The 6,492-nt window shown below is 50.0% G+C and overlaps 1 protein-coding gene and 1 non-coding gene across 2 annotated transcripts in view; one reads left to right on the forward strand and one right to left on the reverse strand.

The window, feature by feature from the left end:
- Nucleotides 1-1,075, reverse strand: part of LOC142590126 (uncharacterized) — a 40,274-nt gene extending 39,199 nt beyond the window's left edge. Inside the window, exons 1-2 of the mRNA XM_075701995.1 lie at nucleotides 1,000-1,075; nucleotides 748-883 (exon numbers count right to left, since the gene is read on the reverse strand). The gene's annotated coding sequence lies outside the window, so the exon portion shown is untranslated. The remainder of the gene's footprint in view (nucleotides 1-747; nucleotides 884-999) is intronic.
- A 1,354-nt stretch (nucleotides 1,076-2,429) lies between these two features.
- Nucleotides 2,430-2,620, forward strand: LOC142591795 (U2 spliceosomal RNA). The gene has a single exon (XR_012830529.1). It is a non-coding gene; the product is annotated as a U2 spliceosomal RNA (small nuclear RNA).
- The last annotated feature ends 3,872 nt before the right edge of the window (nucleotides 2,621-6,492 follow it).

A 6,492-nucleotide genomic window follows, 5' to 3' on the forward strand; every position in this document is an offset into this window, starting at 1 on the left:
AATGCCCGTCGTTGTATATTATACGCATAGCTAGGCCTACTGTCTAGTGTACCCGAGCTAACTAGCGGACAGACGCAGTCTGCAGCCGATCAAGGAAGCGCTGGCTAAGAGACGGAACGAGTGCAATGTAGATGAGCATGGAAGGGCTAAGATAGAGCTAAGCCAATGAATATTACGTAGGCACTCACTGGTTAGCTGGGGCAACGTTCGATTGAGCCGGCCTGCGCGAACTGGACTAAAGCTCGTGCACTTCTCGCGCATAGTGCGCGCGCTGGCCGCATACGCGTGAACGCGTTCCAAAAGACGATGACTGCGACGCCAAGTCTTGAAAGACAGCGCGCATAAAACGTTGCGTACACAATGCCGCGCACCCGCTAATTCCTTCACAACGAAAAAAAATTATGCCTCGCATCCACGTCGAAACAATGACTGCTCGACAACGCCAAATGCGAAGGCCGAAACGCGCCTCCGGCGCCCGCAAATTGCTATGGCAATGGAAGGAACGCTGGTAGAGCAGCAAGAAAAACGTAATCTCCTAAAATGTGCTAGTGTTGAGGCGGAGGAGGGACGGTTGGACGACGGTTGCACGAATCGCAATGCTGTGCACGCTAGGCCTATTACGTTGCGTAACCGCCATCTGCAGTCGATTGTTGACCCGCGGGGTCGCTCGGGGAACAGAGCACCGTGTAGAAGAGCATGCATGAGAAATCATAAAGCTAAGCCGGCGGAAAACACGTAAGCACTCACCGAGACTGGTGCGAGCTCCGCGATGAGCCGGGCTGTGCGCTCTCGGTCGGATCGCCCGTTCTGTTCTCGTGGCTGGCACCTCGCGCTTATGACACGTGGATCGCGCTCTGATTGTGACGATGATTGCGACGCTGACCTGAAAAAGAAAAGCGCGCTCATACCGCCACCTACACTCTCGGTCGGGTACCCACTGCTGCTTTGAGTGTTAAAAGTTGTGCAGATTCCACACACGGTCGGAATCGGCGTACATACGTTCATTAGCGTATGTCACATGCGTTCATTAGCCAGCAAGGCGAAATGGCGCGTTACGACAAGAGAGGCGCTGCGCGTTTGACGATGGACGATTCTCTCAGCCACCACAGTGGAACTTGCGGGGAATGTGCAAGTTTTATTCAGGATTAGAAAGCGTTCGAATCACATGGTGGCACCATTTGCTCGACCTTGTAGAATGTAGAAACGCCCCACAGCTCCTCAGTAGTATAGAGAGCCGCACAGCAAACTTTCGGCGACGAATGCGCTCCGTAACTTTCATCCCCATCATCAGCATGAAAACCCGCGCGCTAACTTTTTCAAGTAAACTGCTGCTGTGTCACGTTGCTTAACGCGCCAAGGGCCTCAAACGGCTTGTTTACACAAAGGAAACTCGTGTGAGCAGTTTCCTGGTGTAAAAGATGTAATGTATCTTGCCACAACCCACGCACCGGAGAAAGAGAATTTGGAGGACACTTTGGAACTCTATTACATAAATGGCATATTCACAGCTAGACAGACAAATATAAAAGAAGGAACATCACAGACGACACGAGTGGTAACTGAGACGCCAACGTCGAAGCGTCAAGAAAACTTCATGGCAGAAATAAAGAAAGCAGGCGGAACATCGCCGTTGATGCCGCTCCCGTTGAGAGGGAACGTTGTCTCCAGGAGAAATGGAGAATCTATAGCGCTCTTTGTTCTTTCGGTAACAATATGTACGTCGGAAATGTCTGTGGGCAGACATTGAAGGATATCTAAGTTACTCTGGTGTTTTCAGCGTTGAAAAGAAAAAAAAAAGTCAATGCCATTCCACTCAGTGAAGGCGGGTGACCAGCGAAGCTGCGTATGTGGGCCCCTTAATGGCGAATTGTATATGGCCGCGCGTCAAACTCTGTAGGCGCATAAATGGAAGGCTAGGCACGCCTATTCGCTCCTCCGCGATGTTGAGCCTCGGAAGGTGGTGAGGCACCGGGGGGTATACATATCCTTGCATTGTTGCGAAACGTGGCACGAAACCATCTATTAGCGAATCCCGGCACGCAGAACATACACGCCCCTCACCGGGACACCAAGGGCACTCACTGCTTCATTGTAACCAAGGCAATCGTGCGTTGGTCGACGTCCCGCAGTGCAGTAATGGTAGTGAGGTCACTCGAGAATAGCAAGCGGTCACACTACAACACAGGACCCGCAAAATTCGCTCTCCGTAAACTCCCCGTAAACTCTCCGTAAACTGAAACCTGCCCGTTCCTCCGGTGAAACCTTCCAAGTCTGCGGGATTGGGGCCACATGGGTGGTTCGCATTTCTTTTCGCCTCGCGGTGCTGCAAGGCAGCACGCTTACGGGACCGCCACCACCGGAGAGCGGAAGGAAATAAACGGAGCAAGCGCTTGGGACACCGAGAAAGAGATGGTGGTGCGAACGTAGACATGGCCGAAGCGAGTCAATGTGTAGGATGTTTTCTTATGACCTTAATCATAGCCACCTAGGCCTAATATCTGATACTGATATTGATAGATTTTAAAGCATTTTTGCAAGTTGGCGGAGTGCTTAAAGCCTGCTTCACCTCCGCCGCGGGTCGACCCGGCATTGCACTATCTTCGGTATCGGCCCACGTGTGGGGAGAAATTCACGATCTGCACGGCCCGATATACGAACGCAATCTTCTTAGAGAACCTAGCCATATACAGCTTCGCTGTCAATAATAAACGCTGTCACAAGATCTCTTTTAGAAACAAGCCAGCGTTCTCCAACAATGCATGTCGCCTGCGAGGCTCGACTCTTGAAGTTCCTTGTAGCCTCAGACCAGTGTTTCCTCGAACGCTGCGTCCGCAGCCCTGCGCACGCGCTTTCTTTAAAAATCACTGTTGCAGTGGAATTATCATTTCTCAGATCACGCTCCCACGAGTGGGCAGCACACTGTCCCTAAACGACAACTGAAGACATGGCCAGTCCCAGTGCGCACCGTCCGGCCCTTAGCCGAGTTATGCAAGAGTATCCGTGAGTGCTCATGTATTGTGCATCGGATCAGCCAGCCACCATTGCTCGTTACAATATTCCAGCCAGAAAGGGTGAATAACCTTTGTACGATTTAAGTGGTGACAGCCCGATGTTACGGGGGTCACGCGAACCACCAAACCGTTGACGGCAGCAAACTCACGTGTCGCCTTCTATTTCACATGTATGCCCACGTTAGTCGACGCCGGAGCATTGTTATCTGCAATGTCCGCATGATGGAGCCGCGACCTCTGCCATAGAGAAAGAAAAAGACTCCATGCCTCTACGTCTGTGCGTTTGTATGAATCCACTAGGCCAATCAGGTGTGATCACGCCATCTGTGTTTCGCCAATCAAGTGCAACCACGCCACTTCTGTAACAGCCAATGGTACGGTGCAACCTGTCTGGGACAGGCTATTCAAGTCGAATAAACGCCACGTTGGCCAGACCCTCTTACCCCGATGGAGCGTCTCCGCCAACCTCGCTGCGTCGTCCCCCTAGACGCTAGGCCCTTCTGACAACCGGCTTCGGGTGCGACGCTGCACAATGGTGACGAGGACATGGAAGAACTTGCCGTGCCTCAGATGCAGTAAGTGACAACGTTACGCATCTACGTCACTTCTCTACTATTTCCTCGCATGACTCCGGAGCAGTCTCCGAACGCTTCAGCTGACGTCGGCCTAGGCCTCCTTTCTTCGTTTACGGCCGTCTTCGGCGACCCGATATCGCCTTCCTTCTGCTTCCCTAGCCCTACTTCTGCTCGCGACGCTGCAGCATGGCGTCTCATTAAACCATCGTCCGTTGCTCGAATTACCTGAAAATACAAATGCGCACCCCGTATTTTGCTCTCAACGATGACGTTTTCGTGACGGCTATCCCGACGAGTTCGAAGAGCCGCGTTTCGTTTGTACAACTTAGAACTGAAATAAATTACCTCTCAGCCGTCATCTGTCACTGATACTTTGTGAAACGGTTGCACGCAAGCAAGCAAAGCGTTCGCTACATTAGTTTCAGCCTCTGAATTTGGTGTCTCCACCCCTTTAACCATTCAGTAAAGTTTGGCGTCTCGGAAGACGACGACGACGACTAAGTGCACGGGCTAGCTGCACAGACGCTTGGCACAAGCGTGCCTCACGCGGCGAAAGCTCGCGCTCGCTTGTTCCAGCGCCTGAGCTACGGTCTGGCGACACGCTCCCTATTTCTTGGAATTTATCTTCGGCAGCCGCCAGTGGCTGTGCAGGCGCAACTATTCGCGACGAGGCAGTCTCGGGACTCGCTGGCTTGCAACCGACACTTCACCGACCTCAAGGAACGGGATGACGCGTGACGATCGATGCCCGACTTTGGACAGTGGCCAGCTCCGGCTCCTGGAAATCCTGGTAGGGGAGGCTGCAATTCTTCCTCCAAGCTAACGAAATTGTGAACGTTTTCCAAGAAGAAGAAACAGAGTGCAAAATAACTTGCCCAGTCTTTACATTATCTATAGGTGTATTACGACGCTTTTACACTGTCGACAGCGAGGCCAGGTTAACACAGGTGGGGTCCACCCGTTTCTGTGACCGTGTCGGTGCCGATGTCTCTCGGCAGCACGGGTCAGAAGAGCGTTGGTCGCCGGTACCTCCACAAAAACGCGACGCAGGCAGCGTTGAAAAATGATCAGTGGCCGTCGTAGCGCTTTTTGAGGAGAAACCGCCGAGGAAGCGTCCTCTCCCGTCATACGTCGGTGCCGTCATGGGCCGGATGACGGGTGCGGGAATTAGGCATAACTAGTGGAGCAACCGAAATTGTGCAGACAGGATTCGGATTTGCGATGGCGCTTTGGGACGCTCATCGTGGGCAGAAGATATCGCTCAAATGCGACAGTGGGTGCATTTCCGTGGTAGGGCTTTGGACTGGGCAAAGCTCCACCATTTCTAGTATAGCATTCGTATTCACCCACTTGCAGCGATATATATTAAGGCTTTAGGAACTGGAAGTTCTGATCACGGCGTTATGGATCGGCTTAGTCGCATAATGAAAGAGCGGTTTCTCAGCTATACACAAAGCCTCCCTCCCCCCCCCTTATTTAGAAATGCACCTTAACAGTAAGCTTTAGCTCGGGTGCTCTTCACATGTAAAAGGAAAATTCGGTTTTCTCGGCAACCACTGCTCTAACTTTGGCGAGATTTGTTGGATTTAAAAGGAAGACTTAAAATCTAGTGACTGTGTCGAATTTCTGATGTAGATTGTCAACATTTTATTAACAGTTGGCAAGAATCAAAAATTTTTATGAAACTAAACAATGAAGTTTACAACTCTCTAATTCAGGAACGAAAAATGATATCAGAATTCTGTTAATTGCATCTGAATTCTGTTAATTGCATCTGATAGTAAATATAAAGCGGACACAGTTGATATGTTACACATGAAGAATTCAGTATACGGATATACAGCTTTTGCAGAACCCTTGTACACAATGTAATACTTTCACGTAGATATAAATTACCATATCGAATTTGACCACTTTAAATGATCTAATGAATGCCGTTTAAAGAACCGCGATATCTGTTGCGACAACATATCCTTCGAATGTCAAATCAGGATGCCAAATAAATTGTTAAGGATAAATACATGCGTAAAGATTTACCACACATGCACGAATAGTTGAGGCATGGATTACCATTAGCACCTTCCGCGTCAGGCAAGTATTCCGATAACTGAAATAAAGCACGAAACTTTTTACATTGCTGCATATTTAACCAAACTCGCCGCATACAACGTTTGAAATGTTATCTTATTCAAGACGGGTGGACAAATTTTTGCAGAAATTTCGCTTGCTCACACTGCACCTTGCACCGCGTGCGAATAGTATAAGAGAACATCAGCGTTCGCCTACGGAGCACGCTTTTGAAATACTCCGATTTCTGTCCAGTGTTATGCGATAGACGGCATCACTCGCAAAGTCTTAGATTCAATATCGCCATGATAATTACCAAGCGCCAATGCTTACGTAATAGCGCGGGGCTTTGCGCGTTCCGCTCTAAAACGCCACGCTGCCGCCGTGGGGGGGACTTCGAGCTCCAGTGGCGATAGTTGGTAAAGATGTCAAGAGCGAAGATGACAATGGGTAGCTGGTGCTGAAGACGACGAGTGCTGTCGCCATAAGCCCAGATGAAAAAAAGGCGAATCAAAGCGAATTTAAAACCTAAAGCTTGACTTAACACCAGGTTACTCAAAGAAGCAACAATCAAAGCCCCACCGCAGTTTCAGGAAAAGAGAGAACGGTTAAGAATGCATCCCGAGCCTTCCTGACGAACTCGGCCGCTTTGTATATGGATAATAGGGCGGGAAAGGTCGGCATGTGAATATTTGCCAACTTGTTAAAGCCTACAGGAAGTTCGCATTTGGATGCCCGCTTCGTCCAAAGGGTGGGTATGCACTTCCTGCGACACGGGGTAAATACGACGTTGGGTGACTGTTTAAACGAGATTTTCAAGCCTTACCGTCTTTACATAG

Source organism: Dermacentor variabilis, chromosome 8 (genome assembly GCF_050947875.1).
Source record: "Dermacentor variabilis isolate Ectoservices chromosome 8, ASM5094787v1, whole genome shotgun sequence".
In the NCBI taxonomy this organism is placed as follows: Eukaryota; Metazoa; Arthropoda; class Arachnida; order Ixodida; family Ixodidae; genus Dermacentor; species Dermacentor variabilis.